Genomic DNA, 17711 nt, shown 5'->3' with positions numbered 1-17711 from the left:
TATGGCCTCCTGCTGACACCCCTCCTCCACTTCTCCTCCTCCTTCTTCCTGTAGCTTGTCCTGCTGACCATGCCCTCTGTCCATTCTCCAAGTCATGCCATATTCCAAGGGGAATGGATACTAGTACACCCACATCTGCAAGCACCTGGCTTGCACAGGAGCCTTGAAGTCAGCAAATGTTTGTGGAATCCTTATCATGCTGTTCTTTGTAGTCTTTGGCAACTTTAAACAAATATAGAAGGCACCAAATGCTTGTAGAAAAACAGCCAGAAGAAATCAACCAGCAAACTAACATGATAGTAGTTATTGAGTTTCTATAGCTCTCTTATAAAATCTATTGGAATTTAATTACAGTAGTTGTGGTTCTCTTTTGAGTTCTCAAACACAGTGAATACATGTATGGTACCACCCAGCACTAACATGTCAAATGTTGGCTAACAGACAGGCCTTAGAACTCAGAGAACAATCTGAATAGATAGTCTTTCCACTGGAAGGAAAGGCTACCCCACCAAGATATTTATTTGTTTTGAGCGCCGTCAGGTATTCAAACTGGGAAAGGTCCACACAAAACCTTAATTTGACTTCATTTTGCTAGGACGAGACTGCCAATGAAGACCAGGATGGGGGGGAAAGATGAATAAGATCATACAAGAGCCCAGCAGTCTACCAAATCAAGTAACCCTGCCTAGGATTCCAACCGGGGTTGCAAAGAGGTTTTCCAGCTGGAGAAATCTGATTGGACATTGAAGAGAAGCATCACTTGACAGAGGATCACAGGGATAATGCTATCTAATAATAGTCTGCTGATGTAACATCAGAGCACCAATCTTTGGGAATGGAAATTATGACTGATACAGCAGAGCTCCTGTTGCTGGATATGGTTATCATATGTTATTATGAGAATTGAATTATTATTGTTCTGAATCGTTACTGATGTGTGTTTACAATAATAAAGAAAGCATAAGATGATGTTTTTGGGTTTGCCTCACTGGTCACTAACTGTTCACAATAACTTGGTTGTGTCTTTCTGCTGGTGTTGGATCCCTTGCTTCATAAAACCTGGAAGGCTGTATGCATCATAAAATCAAGATCTACATAGGCCTCCCCAACTTCCAAGTACCTAGTGCCCTTCCTTAGCCTGTGGTGACTTGTTGAACTTTGACCCATGGTCCGGCCAAGTACAGACACAAAAAATGCACTCTATAATGGGTGTCTCCAGCACTGGTGGAAGGAGGGGTCCTTCCTGCTGCTGAACTTGTGAACTGTAAACTAGGGCTGTTAGCTGGTGGGTTGAGCTCCAAAATGACAAACATTGGTGTTAAATCAGCATTGCATACAGATTGATGTCATGATCTGTCTGCCCTGCACACTTTAGCTGTTGTTCACTGTGCATGTGAATGTCCTCAAAACACCAAAAAGACATCTGGTGGAACTCACCCCAAAATTACATATAAGTGCAGCAGACACCATTGGGAGGATTTGGGTTGCCTGCCTCCATTCTTGCCCCTATCTGGGGGTGAAATGCAGCACCATTTTGGATACCAGGGACTGAATTTTGAACCTTGCCAGGGCCAGAGCATAGGCAGGCTAAAATTAATGCCACCAGCCTGAGTGTTGTTTTCGCAACTCCATCCTGCCTTTAAGCTATTTTCCTGGAGGCAGAATTTTCCAGTTGGCCTCTTGATTCCTGGAGGCAGTAGGGTAAACCAATGGCAGACTGGGGATCAGCACTCCAGGTAGGCTTAGAAGCCCTCCGCCTATAGGTGCATCAGCAGATGCTGGCTGCCCTGTACAGGTGTTTCCCCACCAGTCCCCCACCCTGTGCACCCCCAACCCCTAACAGTGGTGGCTCAGCTACAAAGGCCATTTTTAATTTAAAGTTTGATAAAGTCAGATAGAGGACACCCCCATTTTGAATGGCTCTCTCCATCACTTACCTGCCATGACATCCTGCGGCTGCTTTCAAGGCCTCTGATTGGCCTTCCAGCGTCGTGCCTGCCCACCATCCTTAATTGGTAGGCGAGCCTGCCCTCTGACCACTAATCGGTCATTCTGGTAAAAATCACCAGTGATTGTTTCCCACAAAACGAGGCTTCTGATTTCCCCCCATTTGAACCTGACACTGGGGTACAAAAGCTTACAGGGAATATCCTGTCCCAAACGACACCTGTACTGATCTGAATTTCATGCCAATGGTGTTTTTGGTATTTTCTGTTTTTTATTTTAAAAGTGAAAGGCTGCTGGCTTTTGTGTTCTCTGAAAATTTGTGTGTGAAAAGTTGCTGCTGGTTACATGATACTTAAAGTCAACAATAACTGCTGCTGTTTTATGTTTTTTGCTTTGTATTGATTTGGGATAATTCACAAGAGTTGTTGATTAAATTATGGTTGTGGTTTTCGCTGTATTTGCGCTGCAGTCAAGCAGCTTATGTGAATAGTCCCTCGATGCACAATTTGGAATTATTAGAAAAAAATTCTCATTTTCAGAATTCATAACCCATTGTAGGAATTAACATTTTTAAGATGCATGAGAGTGTGAATGATTGTTGAATGTTGAATGTTTAAATATAAGTTGTTGTTGCTTTTGTTTTCAATTTAAGATTGTTCCCCCAGGAGTGAGAAAGTTAAGAAGAAAATGGGAAAATTAGCTTTATACATTTTCAATTACAGATGAGTAATGTGGATTCACTTTGACTGAAATATATGTGTTAAATATTACAAAAGAGGTTTAAAGGAAAAAAGCTTCTGCAAACTGTTATTACGTGATTGACTTTACCCCACCCTCTATGCTTTAAAGCAAGAAGAGATCAAACAAAAACAAAAAATGTGGAAAAACTCAGCAGGTCTGACAGCATCTGTGGAGAGAAAGTCAGAGTTAATGTTTCGAGTCCGTATGACTCTTCTTCAGTGCTCTGAACACATGCTGCAGGGGAAAACTCATCTCCTCATGACCCACTCAGCCTGACCTCAGCATGGGTGCTATCTGCTTGCCCACCCAGCAAAGGAAAAATGCTATCAATGATTCAATGCAATCACGACACTGAGACTTGGGGGTGGAGGCTGCAGAGGGTAAGGCTACCAGCTGGGTTAAATGCCCAATGACACCATATTACTCACCCTGCCAGAACACAACAAATTGTTGAAGCGCTTGCGGCACTGGATCCAGGTACACTGCACCATGTGGCGGGAGTTCACTACCTCTGCCATCTCCTCCCAGCCACCCGTGATCAGGTGCATGCAGCCATTTTACACAGCCGGGCCAATTAACGCCCAACCAGTGTATTTCCCTACTCCCGAGGATAGCGGGAGTGTGCGGGCGATGGTGGTCCAATGGCAACCAGGCAGTCTGTTTAAAAGAACACCTGGCAGCCTTTTGAAGGCTGCTCACAATGGCCAGTGCTAGGCCGCAGCAGAGGGGTTCAGGTGAGCAGGCCAGGCTGGAGGGTAGACCTGCGGAGCAAGCCAGGCTGCAGGGTAGGCCAGTGTGCCCTCGTTTTTCTGCTGACTGCCTTGCTGCCCTCCTCGAGGAGGTGGCAGCATGGCAGGAGGTGTTGGTCCCCCAGGATGGGAGGAGGAGGCCACCCCACATGACGAAATGTGCCAAGGCGCAGACTCAGAGCTCCAGGACACGTCCTAGTCAGGGTGCAAGGGGAGCTTCAAGGTGTCATGGCAACAAACCACTTGCTGCCATCTACGCTGCACGTGCTTGTGCTTCCTTGCTATAGGAGAAAATACCGTGTGGTTCCAAATGTGATGTAGGCAGCACGTGTCCAAGGGGGTGGTGGGGGGGTGGGGAGCAGGCCTAGCATCTTTGTCTGAGTGATCAACTGCAGCGGGGCGAGGAGGCACTGGAGGCCTGATATGTTCCACTCTGGTTGGGCTGTGATGTGCGTGGACAGAGTCCATGTGCATTTTGCCCTAATTAATGCTCTTCTCTCTTTTTCAAGAGAAGAATGCACAGAACACGGCCGAGCGTGTGAGGTCTGGAGGCGGCCAGGCGCAGCTCTCCATACTAAGCCACTTCCAGCAGAAAGCCCTTGAACTTGAAAGGCACCATGTGCCCAGAGCTACTGATGCTGGTCAGGCTGGTGTGGCCACGGCCAGGTATTTATGCCCTACAGTGAGGTCCGCATTGTCCTCCCAACAGCCATAGCACTACTAAATTAGTTATTGTTGCAACATTGCTGGACCATTGTTTATGGAAGGTTGAGTGCATTATGAGCCAGGGGGACAGGGATGAACTTTGTCATTGTCTGCACGCTAACTGATGCACTGTCCTTGCTCTTTGTTTCAGCATAATCAGAGCACAGCTAGGAGGAGGAGCAGCAGATACCCCTTTTCACACCTGAGGGGCCTGAAGTCTCACCAGCATCACACAATTTCTGTGAGGCAAGAACCAACGCAGATACTAGCACCTCGGTGGGAATTAGAACAATGGCTAGCGTCCCGGGGCACAGTGGTGATGGCACTTCACACTCACTGGAGGAGATGGCAGAGTCAGAGAGTGCCCATGGTGCCAGCAGTTGGAGGATTGCGGGGGACCAGGCACATGTTTAGTTGGTGCCTGATGATGTGCCTCTGGAGTCATCTGCGACGCATCAGGTGCAAGAAATGGGGCCGGGTGTGTGGGAGCATCTGGGGGTGATACATAAGGCTACGCTTGGCTTGGTCTCCGTGGTGGAGGATTCTATGTGGAATCTCGCCGAAGCAATGAGCCACATGTCAAAGCACCAAGAATCCTCCATGGAGAGAGTGGTGACTCTCGTGGAGAGCCTATTCCAGGGACCTGTCAGGGCTTCCTGGGGATGTGCTTGGACCAGCAAGCCCTCACTGTGGCAATACCCTCAGCTGGTCACTGCCAGTGTGGGAGATGGTGTGGGCATCAAATTTCTCAGCTCGGTGCCCATCCATTCACGGTGAGCAGGGAGGTCTGAAGCGACCTTACGTCAGCGCAGCTGCTGCCTGTCATCTCTGTGGGCTCCTCTCAGGGCAGATGAGGGCAGCAGCTCCTTTGCCCCTCTCCCAGTGACCGTTTCATCCAGTGAGGCTGCAACGACTGGGGAAATGCCAGCTCTGGAACTGGCAGCTCTCTCCCAGGTGGGGCCAGCACAGGATCCATGGGCCAGAGGATGACCGCCAAGGTCGTCAAGGCCAACTGGACAGCAGAGTCAGCAGGCTGGCTCAGGTGCCACTCTGAGCAATGGGGCAGCACCAAGACGTAGCACCCGTAAACAAAAACGTAAGGCACATTAGGCACACTATGGGTTTTTCACTGGTGCTTTTGTGTTGGCCCGAGATGAGATCCTTATTAGTTCTTTTTGATTGTTAACACTATTGTTTTCTCTTTGTGATAAGTTCTTTTGCTTCATATATTAAATGCAGATGTGTGACCATCGCTGAGGGTGCCTCATTTCTTCTGCATGTGTATGGTTGACAAAATTGTAATGAGTGATTTGTTGGACATTCATCTTTATTTACAAGGCCCTTAGTTAGCTGCTGACCTGGCAGATTTTGCACTTAGGTGTCGAGTATCAAGACGACAGCCTAGGCTTGTCCTTGTGATCCATCTGTGTTGTGCTAGCTGAAGGTTTGTTGGATTAAAGCATCCCGGGTGGCCCTGCCTCCCTGGAGTAGTCCCGGGTCAGCATCTACCCCCTCAGCATTTCCCTGTGTGTACTCATCCTCAGAATCACTGCTGGACTCATTGTGTGCAGCCGCAGCCACTGCGTTGACTTCTTCATCGTCCACTGCACCCCCGCCCCCCCCACCCCCCCTTCAACCCCAACTTTCCAGCACAAGATTGTGGAGAGCGCAGCATGCAACCACTATCACCGAGACACAATCTGGGGGTACTGGAGTGCGCCCCATGAGCAGTCCAGGCACTGGAAGTGCATCTTGAGGAGACCGATGGCTCTCTCCACCACAACCCTTGTAGAGCTGTGGCTCCCATTGTAACGCTGCTCAGCTTCTATTCTTGGATGATGGAGAGGCTTCATGAGCCATCTTTTGAGGGGATAGCGCTTGTCACCCAGCAGCTATCCATCAAGCCGGGCTGGAGCACTGAAGAGCCTTGGCACCTGGGAGTGTCTGAAGATGTAGGAGCTGCCTGGGTACCTTGCTCAGACTTGTAGAATCTGCATCCTGCGATCACACACTATCTATACGTTCATGGAGTGGAAAACCTTCCTGTTGACGAAGGCTCCAGGCTCACCTGTTGGTGCCTTGATGGCCACATGTGTGCCATCTATAGCACCCTGGACGCGGGGGAAGCCAGCAATCACTGCAAAGCCTCTGGCTTGCTGTGTCTGGCTTGCCTGGTCCCAACAGAAGTGGATGAAGGTCAATGAACACCTGAACAGAGTGTCTGTGACCTGCTTGACACAAGTGTGGACAGCTGATTGGGACACACCGCAAAGATCACCCACCGAACCCTAGAAGGAGCCGGAGGCATAAAGTTTGAGGGCAGCTGTGACCTTCAGAGCCACTGTTATGGGGTGCCCACCCACACAGTTAGTGGAGATCTCAGGCCCAATCATCTGACAGATATAGTTGACTGTCTCCCCTGAGAGATAGATCCTCTTTCAGCATTGCACCTCAGACTTATTGAGGTAACTGCTTCGCTGCCTGTATACCCTGGCAGCAGAATAGTGGCATCTTCTGCGGCCCCTTCTGCCTTGGACTACCTCTTGGCCCTGCACCCCTTGTGTCTGCTCCTGCCCTCCCAAGGGTGGCTCCCCTGGAGGCTGATTGTGCAGTCCAGGCCACCTCCCCCTTCCAGCCCTCCCTTCCTCCTCAGAGGAGCTGCCTCCAGTGGACAGTTCAGCTCCCATACTCAGGCTAAGGGAAGGCTGCCTGAAACCTGCAGACCCAGAAAAGATTCCTCAATGCAGACCCAGAAAAGATTCCTCACTGCAGAGTAATGACCTGAAGGTTAAGAGTCCAGAGAAAGCAGCTGGGATACGTTCTGAAGTACTGCATATCACACAGGCAAGTTTGAAAAACTTTCAACAATTAATACTTCACACAGCAGATTCAAGACCCCACTGAGCCCTCTTATCCTGCCCGTGGATGAGGTTAATACAAATGTCTGCTGCCTGCCTGCCAATTGCACCCATGCGCCAACCAAAAGGTTGCACGGGTGCTGGAAAATCGGCGTCGGTTGAACGCTAAAGGGCCTTAAGTGGCCCATTAATTAATGGCAGGCGCGCATTGGACTTCATCGCGTGCCCAACCCCGCGAAATATCGCGATGGTGTGCGGTGACGTTGGGACATTTGCCCAACGTCACCTTGCGTCATTTTATGCCTGCCCCCTGCACGTCAAACAGAAAATTCTGCCCTATCTTCTGCTTGCCAAATTGCAATGCTGCAGTTAAAGACTTGCTGTAATATATGTCTGAAGAAGTTGGCCTCACACCTTTAAGAGTTCCCAGCACTTCATTCTGCCTTTAAGTGAAACTATCAAGTGCTTTTCTAAACCAGAATTACAATGCATAGATGATTTGATGCTAGATTCTAAAACAGAGAAAGATCTCCTGTTAGGTGAGTTGCTTAACTTGTTTAAAGGGAGTGGGAGGAATAGGCAGTGGTTCAGAGATGCTATATGAAAGGCCCTAATTAAATCATGGGTAAATTGGGATAAACCAATATGAAATTGGCCATTTAAAAATACAGAAAGAAAATCCAATGCATATAGTAACCCTGTAAAAAGAAGGGTCCAGATTCTGAATAAAAACAAAAATACCTGGAAAAACTCAGCAGGTCTGACAGCATCTGCAGAGAGAAACACAGTTAATGTTTAGAGTCCGTATGACTCTTCAACAGAACTAAGGAAAAATAGAAAAGAGGTGAAATATAAGCTGGTTGGGGGGTGGGACAGGTAAAGCTGGATAGAGGGCCAGTGATAGGTGGAGATAGCTAAAAGATATCCTTGACAAAAGGACAAAGAGGTGTTGAAGGTGATATTATCTAAGGAATGTGATAATAGGTGACATTAAGGGTAGAAAGCAGGACGAGCAAGGTACAGATAGCCCTAGTGGGGTGGGGTGGGGGGAAGGGATCAAAATAGGCTAAAAGGTAGAGATAAAACAATGGATGGAAATACATTTAAAAATAATGGAAATAGGTGGGAAAAGAAAAATCTATATAAATTATTGGAAAAAAGGAGGATCGGAAAGGGGGTGGGGATGGAGGAGAGAGTTCGTGATCTAAAATTGTTGAACTCAATATTTAGTCCGGAAGGCTGTAAAGTGCCTAGTCGGAAGATGAGGTGCTCTTCCTCCAGTTTGCGTTGAGCTTCACTGGAACAATGCAGCAGGCCAAGGACGGACATGTGAGCATGAGAGCAGGGTGGAGTGTTGAAATGGCAAAGGTCAGGGAGGTCTGGGTCATGCTTGCGGACAGACCGAAGGTGTTCCGCAAAGCGGTCACCCAGTCTGCGTTTGGTCTCTCCAATGTAGAGGAAACCGTATTGGGAACAGCGAATGCAGTAGACTAAATTGAGGGAAGTGCAAGTGAAATGCTGCTTCACTTGAAAGGACTGTTTGGGCCCTTGGACAGTGAGGAGAGGGGAAGTAAAGGGGCAGGTGTTACACCTTCTGTGGTTGCTTGGGAAGGTGCCATGGGAGGGGGTTGCGGTGCAGGGGTGATGGAGGAGTGGACCAGCGTGTCCCGGAGGGAACAATCCCTGCGGAATGCCGTCGGCGGGGGGGGGGGGGGGGGGGTGAAGGGAAGATGTGTTTGGTGGTGGCGTCATGCTGGAGTTGGTGGAAATGGTGGAGGATGATCCTTTGAATGCTGAGGCTGGTGGTGTGATAAGTGAGGTCAAGGGGGACCCTATCATGGTTCTGGGAGGGAGAGGAAGGTGTGAGGGCGGATGCAAGGGAGATGGGCCGGATTCTGTATAATTCTGAATAAAGAATGGTCGTCACATTTGGTCCCGTGTTCACAGGTAAAGGATGGCCATAAAAGTGGAAATGACATGTGGAAGATAAAAGAAGATATGTTGTGATGATGGAGGAAGAGCAAACAGTGATCATTCTTGCAAATATAAAATATTATTGAAACAATGGAGTGACACAAAGAGATCAGAAGAAACCCAATTGTCTATTTCAACTAATAACACCAGTGGCAATGGCCTGGAAGTAATAGACTCAGGAACTGCATCATATAGTGGTATGCACTTTGAGGTTGTACCAGTTGTGATAAAAATGAGCTTGAATATGTCAACAAGATTATGTCAAGGGATTTTTCACAATTAATAGACAAAATGATAAGAGAACCGATAAAGAATTGCTAGCAAAAAATTGGAAACTGGAGCTGAAGTTGAAAAAGTTGAGCCTTAGGAGTCTAAATTGCAAAGGAAATGAGGTTAGGAATTGGCTAGGAGTAGGAGCCATGGCAGCATAGCTGGCAGGAGTAAACAGGATAGATGTAGAAAACATGTGGGAGCATGATGAGGTAATGAAGAGACAACTAAAAGAATTGTTGGCAAAAATGAACCAACAACAGGGTGACAACCTGAGAGAGCTTCAGAGCATGATGTTGTCCACTGAGGAATTAGTAAAAAATCTTGGAAGGATTCAAGCTATGATAAATGAAATAACATGGAGGGAAAATAAGGTCAGCCAGAACCAAAATCTTACTACAGGCATCATGTGCAAATTATATGCAGTGTTTGCAACTAATATAATCCAAAAAGGACTAGACAATATAGAAAATAACCCCAACCTGTCCTTTATCCAATAAGATCAATTAAATAAGCAATATAGTGGGAACGCAGACACCTAATGGGAATGGCATTCTTGGTCCCAAGGGATGAGGGTGAGGACAGGAACATTATCCCAATGGTTACTGCCATTATCCTTGCCTGCAAAGCATGGAAGCCTGCCTTGGAAAGTGTACCATGTAGAGTGCATTGGAATGATAGAAGGCAATGTGAGGAACATCCATGCCATGTGGCAAAGAATGGCAAAACTTGGGTAGCATCGGACTTTGAGTGAGCATGCTAAAAGGGACCACTAGTGCAATATGGTATATCAGCTTGGCACTCTGGCCTATGGGTTTACAATTGATGAGGAATTTCCAATTGTAAGCCAAGGCCAGGATTCTGAGAGAGGATGGCTAATACAAAGGCAAGGAAAAGTACTATGTGACAACTGACAACCACAACTGCCTTCATGATTGCTGGGTCATTGAGAAGCCCCATATCAAAACACCACAACTGAAAAAAACTTATATCAACAACAAGAGCAACAACTTATATTTGTTCAGTGCCTTTAACATAATAAAATTCCCCATGGTGCTTTACAGGAGCATTATGAAACAAAATATGACAAAAAAAATTTAGGTGAGGTGGAAGTGACTGCCCTTGACATTAAGGCAGCATTTGACCAAGTGTGGCATCAAGGAGCCTGAGCAAAATTGAAGCCGATGGGGATCTGGAGGAAAACCCTCCAGAACAAAGGAAGATAGTTGTGGTTTTCGGAGGCCAATTATCTCAGGCCCAAGGTATTGCTGAAGGGGTTCTTCAGGGTGGTTCCAAGGCCCAACAATCTTCAGCTGTTTCCGATGACCTTCCCTCCATCAAAAGGTCAGGAGTAGGGATGTTTGCTGATGATTGCAGTGTTCAATGCCATTGATGACTTTTTATTCTTTCATGGGATGTGGGCATTGTTGGCAAGGCCAGCATTTATTGCCCATCTCTAATTGTTCTTGAAAAGGCGGTGCTGAGCAGCCTTCTTGAACTGCTGCAGTCCATGTGCAATCCTCAGATAATGAAGCAGTATGTGTCTGCATGCAACAAAACCATGACAACATTCAGACTTGGCCTAGTAAATAATAAGTAACATTCACACCTCGCAAATGCCAGGCAATGACCATCTCCAACAAGAGAGAATGTAACCATCTCCCCTTGACATCCAAATGACATTACCATTTTTGAATTCCATTGCATCGACATCTTGGAGGTTACTATTGACTAGAAAATTAACTGGACAAGCCATATGAATACTGTGGTTAAGAGAACAAATCAGAGGCTGGAAATTCTGTGGAAAATAACCTAATTCCTAACTCCCCAAAGCCTGTCCACAAGACACAAGTCAGGAGGGTGATGGAATACTCTCCACTTGCCTGGATGAGTGCAGCTCCCACAACACTCAAAAAGCTCAACACCATCCAGGACAAAGCAGCCTGCTTGATTGGCACCCGATTCACCACTTTAAACACTCACTCCCACCACCACTGCCACAGATTAGCAGCAGTGTGTAACATATACAGTAAGTCCCTGTTTTAGGTTGCTCCATTTTAATTCATTCCACTTTAACATTGCTGATATAATGAGGCCAAATGTGTACTTAGCGTTGGAATTTCTGATTTAGTGTGATTTCATGCTGGGACCGACATAATTTCTTGTGACCCGATCAATGCCATTTTGGAGCACCCTCTCCTGCTCCCCAACACTTTGCCCCTCCATCAAAAGGTCAGGCCTCCTGCTCAGGCCCCTCCCACTCTCCAACCTTCCCATTCATAGTTCCTCTCATTCCCTTGTTCGCTTCTTCCCTTTCATTGCTCCTCTCCTGAACATTCCTTGTAATTCTACACAGTATCATTTTGATGCAAAGCTATGTAAAAAAGATCGCCAACTTCTAAAACCAGTGACATTATCACCTTCCTTGCAATTTGTAAGCTAGTCCAGCTGATGATCCACGTAGCACATAGTTTAGAAAGGGCCCCTTGCAGTTCAAGTGCAGCTTTGGGCTGCAGTAGAGTACTAAGTTGGAGTTTGGTGGCTGAGGGAATTTAAGGATTAATTTCTATCTAAAGTCTGGTCTTTTTTTAATTTAGTAATTAACTCAAAGTTGCTGTTTGGGTTGGAAGAAGGTGAGTTTTAGGCCAGCTTTAAAACAGGGTTTACACAGGCTCTGCTTGCAGCTACAACTAGTTAATTAGATAACTATCTTAAACAGGTTTCCAGAGGCTAGATTCAGAGTATAAAAATAGGCCATCTTACAGTGCTGACTTTGCACTGGAGTGCTGCTTTGGACTGCAGTAGAGTGCTTAAGTTGGAGTTTGGTGAATGAGGGAATTTAAGGGTTAATTTCTATCTAAAGTCTAGTCTTTCTTTAATTTTGTAATTAACTAAAAGTTGCTGTTTGGGTTGGAAGAAGGTGAGTTTGAGGTCAACTTTAAAACACGGTTTATACAAGCTCTGCTTGCAGCTACAGCTAGTTAATTAGATAACTGGCTTAAACAGGTTTTCAGAGGCTAGATTCAGAGAGTATAAAAACAGGCCATCTTACAGTACTGACTTTGGGCTGCAGTAGAGCGCATAAGATGGAGTTTGGTGACTGAGGGAGTTTGATGAGGGAGCGAGGTGATCCTTTGAGTACTGTGAGTACGGTTGGGTAAGTATTTATTACTTTTATTGCTTTTGGTTTTTAAGGTCTTTTTATGTGTTTCATCATTTGCAAGGGTGATATTCTGTAACAACGAAGAGCTGGGAAGAAGGGCCCTAGAGTAATTAATATCATTTGGTATTAAGTATCTTCCAAAAGGTTTAATTTAATTTAAAGAGGTAAATCATGGCAGGAGAGCTCAAAGCTATGGTGTGCTCCTCCTGCACTATGCGGGAAGCCGGGAACATTTCCAGTGCCCGGGGCCAGCATATGTGTGAGATGTGTCTCCAGCTGCAGCTCCTGGAAGCATGGGCTTTGGAGCTGGAGAGTGGCTGGGGACACTGTGGAGCATCCACAAGGTGGAGAGTATCATGGATAGCACGTATAAAGAGCTGGTCACACTGCAGGCTAAGAGTCCACAGGCAGGAAGAGAATAGGTGACCACCAGGCAGAGCAAGAGGACTAGGCAGGCAGTGCAGAATCTCCTGTGGCTAAGCAGATATACCACTTTGGATACTGTTGAGAGGAATGGCCTCTCAGGATAAAGTAGCAACAGTCAAATTTGTTGCACGATGGTTGGCTCTGCTGCACAGAGGAGGAGTAAAAAGTTTGGGAATGCAATAGTTATAGGAGATTCAACTGTAAGGGGAATAGATAGGCGTTTCTGTGGCTGCAAACGAGACTCCAGGGTGGTATGTTGCTTCCCTGGTGCTAGGGTCAAGGATGTCTCAGGTTGGCTACAGGACATTCTGAAGGTGGAGGGTGAACAGCCAGTAGTCGTGGTACACATTGGTACAAACGACATAGGTGAAAAAAGGGATGAGGTCCGAAAAGCAGAATATAGGGAGTTAGGAAGCAAGTTGAAAAGTAGGACCTCAAAGGTAGTGATCTCAGGATTACTACTGGTGCCACGTGCTAGACAGAGTAGAAATAGCAGGATATAGCGGCTGAATACGTGACTGAAGAGATGGTGTGAGGGGGAAGGTTTCAGATTCCTGGGACATCGGGACCGGTTCTGGGGTAGGTGGAACCAGTACAAACTGGACAGGTTACACCTGGGCAAGACCGGGACTGATGTCTGAGGGGGAATATTTGCTAGAGTGGTTGGGGAGGGTTTAAACTAAAATGGCAGTGGGGTGGGAACCTATGCAAGGAGTCAGAGGAGGGGGAATCAAGGACAAGAGCAAAAGACAGAAAGGGGAATAAGAAAAGTGATAGGCAGAGAAATCAAGGGCAAGAATCAAACAGGGCCTTAGTGAAAAATAGTGGGACCAGGACAAGTAATGTTAAAAAGACAAGCCTTAAGTCTTTGTGCCTTAACGCGAGGAGCATTCGCAATAAAGTGGATGAATTAACCGCGCAAATAGATGCAAACAGGCATGATATAGTCGGGATTACGGAGACATGGCTACAGAGTGACCAGGGATGGAAACTGAATATCCAGGGGTATTCAGTATTTAGGAAGGACAGACAAAAAGGAAAAGAGCTGCATTGCTGGCTAAAGAGGAAATTAATGCAATACTGAGGAAAGATGTTAGCTCCAACGATGTGGAATCTGTTTGGGTAGAGCTGAAAAACACTAAGGGGCAAAAAACATTAGTCAGGGTTGTATATAGACCCCCAAACTGTAGTGATCATGTTGGGAATGGCATTAAACAGGAAATTAGAGACACATGCAAGAAAGGAACATCGGTAATTATGGGTGACTTTAATCTGCATATAGATTAGGCAAACTATGTAGTAACCATTCTGTAGAGGAGGAATTCCTGGAGTGTATACGGGAGGGTTTTCTGGACCAATACATTGAGGAACCATCTAGCGAACAGGCCATCCTAGACTAAGTATCGTGTAATGAGAAAGGAATAATTGCCAGTCTGGTTGTGTGACGCCCCTTGGAGATGAACGACCATATATGATAGAATTCTTCATCAAGATGGAGAGTGACATAGTTGGTTCTGAGACTGGGGTCCTGAATCTTTATGAAGGAATATACAATGGTATAAGTCGTCAGTTGGCTATGGTGGATTGGGAAACATCACTTAAAGGGGTGACAGTGGATGGGCAATGGCAAACATTCAAAGAGCGCATGGGTGAACTGCAACGATTGTTTATTCCTATCTGGCGCAAAAGTAAAACAGGAAAGGTGGCCAAACTGTGGCTTACAAGGGAAATTAGAGATAGTATTAGATCCAAGGAAGAGGCATACAAATTGGCCAGAAAAAAAACAACAGACCTGAGGATTGAGAGCAGTTTAAAATTCAGCAAAGGAGGACCAAGGGATTCATTAACAAGGGGAAAATAGAGTACAAGAGTAAGCTTACGGAGAACATAAAAACTGACTGTAAAAGTTTCTATAGGTATGTGAAGAGAAAAAGATTGGTGAAGACAAATGTAGGTCCCTTACAGTCAGAAACAGGGAAATTTATAATGGGGAACAAAGAAATGGCTGACCAACTAAATACATACTTTGGTTCTATCTTCACAAAGTAGGACACAAATACCATACCAGAAATGTTGGGGAACACAGGGTTTGGTGAGAGGGAGGAACTGAAAGAAATCAGTGTTAGTAGGGAAATAGTGTTGGGGAAATTGATGGGATTGAAGGCCAATAAATCCCTAGGGCCTGATAATCTACATCCCAGAGTACTTAAGGAAGTGGCCCTAGAAATAGTGGATGCATTGGTGGTCATCTTCCCAGATTCTATAGACTCTGGAACAGTTCCTACAGATTGGAGTTGATGAGGGGGAGCCAGTGGATGTGATTTATTTGGACTTTCAGAAGGCTTTCGACAAAGTCCCACATAAGAGATTTGTGTGTAAAATTAAAGTGCATGGGATTGGGGGTAGTGTATTGAGATGGATAGAAAACTGGTTGGCAGACAGGAAACAAAGAGTAGGAATGAATTGGTCTTTTTCCGAATGGCAGGTAGTGACTAGTGGGGTACCGCAGGGATTGGTGCTGGGACACCAGCTATTCACAATATATATTAATGATTTAGGTGAGGGAACAAAATGTAATATCTCCAAATCTGCAGATGACACAAAGCTCAGTGGGAGGGTGAGCTGTGTGGAGGGTGCAGAGATACTTCAGCGTGATTTGGACAAGCTGATTGAGTGGGCAGATGCATGGCACATGCAGTATAATGTGGATAAATATGAGGTTATCCACTTTGGTAGCAAAAACAGGAAGGAAGATTATTATCTGAATGGCTATAAATTGAGGGAGGGAAATGTGCAACGAAAACTGGGCGTCCTCGTATACCAATTGCTGAAGGTAAGCAAGCAGGTGCAGCAGGCGGTAAAGAAGGCAAATGGTATGTTAGCCTTCGTAGTGAGAGGATTCGAGTACAGGAGCAGGGATGTCTTGCTACAATTATACAGGGCCTTGGTGAGACTACATCTGGAATATTGTGTGCAGTTTTGGTCTCCTTATCCGAGGAAGGATGTTCTTGCTATAGAGGGAGTGCAGCGAAGGTGTACCAGACTGATTCCTGGGATGGCGGGACTGACATATGAGTAGAGATTGAGTCAGTCAGAATTATATTCGCTAGAGTTCAGAAGAATGAGGGGAGATCTCATAGAAGTCTATAAAATTCTAACAGGACTAGACAGGGTAGATGCAGGAAGGATGTTCCCAATGGTGGGGGAGCCCTGAACCAGGGGTCACAGTCTGAGGATACGGGGTAGACCATTTAGAACTGAGATGAGGAGCAATTTCTTCACCCAGAGAGTAGGAATTTGCTACCACAGAAAGTAGTTGAGGCCAAAACATTGTATGTTTTCAAGAAAGAGTTAGATATAGTTCTTAGGGTGAATGGGATCAAAGGATATGGGGAGAAAGCGGGAGCAGGCTATTGAGTTGGATGATCAGCCATGATCATAATGAATGGCGGAACAGGCTTGAAGGGCCAGATGGCCTACTCCTGCTCCTATTTTCTATGTTTCTATGTTGAAATACAGCACTCACAACAAGGTTTAGGTGAGGGAAGTGGGAAGCAGTGAGCCGGAGGGTCAGGGAACGGGAGGGTTGGTGAGTGGAAAGGCCGGGGAGTGGGAGGGGTAATGAATGGGAGCATCAGCGAGCAGGAAGGTCGGCAAGCAGGAAGGTCAGCAAACTGCAAAGTTAAGTGAGGAATTACTGTACATGATGCACTGCAGCAATTCACCAAACCTCCTACGCAGCACTTTCTGAACCTGCAACGTCTACCACCTAGAACAGCAAAGGCAACGTATGCAATGGAACACCACCACCTGCAATTTTCCCTCCAAGCCACATACCATCCTGACTTGGAACTATATCACTGTTCCTTCACTATCGCTGGGTCAAAATCCTTGAACTCCCATAACAAAACTCTAGGTGTACCTACACCAAATGGACTGCAGTGGTTCAAGAAGGTGGCTCACCACCATTTTCTCAAGGGCAGTTAAGAAAGATCAACTCATGTTAGCCTTGCCAGCAATGCTCACATTCCATGAAAGAATTTTTAAAATCTTAATATAACCCAACCCTAAGTGAAACTGCTCTTGGAAAATGAGGTGATTCAAGCAATCCCTCATATCATAAGTTATTTACCCGCCTTAAGTCTCAGTCTGAAATCCATAACCTATAGAACAAGAACCTCACAAAGTATATCACACACATGCCATAGATAATAAACAGAACAAACAATTATGGAATTAGGAAATCATGAATGGAGGAAAATAAATTTCTTCCCTGGGATAGACTGGTCCAAATTTGACCAGTAGTTACTTAATTTGAAGTACTAGTAGCCACGCTATTTATGATGTGTCTTCTTCACAAGAGTATCAGGAAATAAAAGCCTTGAGAAATGATGATCAGGATAGTCAAGACAGTACAAAAGAGTAACCAAAAATGGAAGACATACGAAAGGAAGGGATGGATTTAATTGCTGATTAATTCAACATTCAAATGGAAAAAAAATTAAGAAATGTTGAAACATAGAGAATAGGAAGAAGGTTTGAGAGATTTAACTTGGCAATAGCAGATAAAAGTAATTGTGGTACAAGGGCAGGAATTCAATCATGATGAAAGGCAAGCCTAGGCATGAAGCAAAATTACTGAAGAGGAAGCACAACGTGAGGTCACGTGCAAAAGGAAGCCAATAGGAGAGAACAAGGGACTTGGTTGGAACTCATTATTGTGTAAATAGGCTTTAGCTATCAGTAGCTTTTAGTAGAATAATACCTGAAGGGGTGTGTATTCTCATGCCTGAAGGGATCCGAATCTGAACAGTGCATGGATACACTTGATTGTACGCTGCTTGTGTGATAAGTCTTCATGCCGAACTTAATAAAGGT

This window comes from Carcharodon carcharias, chromosome 4, assembly GCF_017639515.1.
Source record: "Carcharodon carcharias isolate sCarCar2 chromosome 4, sCarCar2.pri, whole genome shotgun sequence".
NCBI lineage: Eukaryota > Metazoa > Chordata > Chondrichthyes > Lamniformes > Lamnidae > Carcharodon > Carcharodon carcharias.
This window is presented reverse-complemented; position numbering follows the sequence as displayed.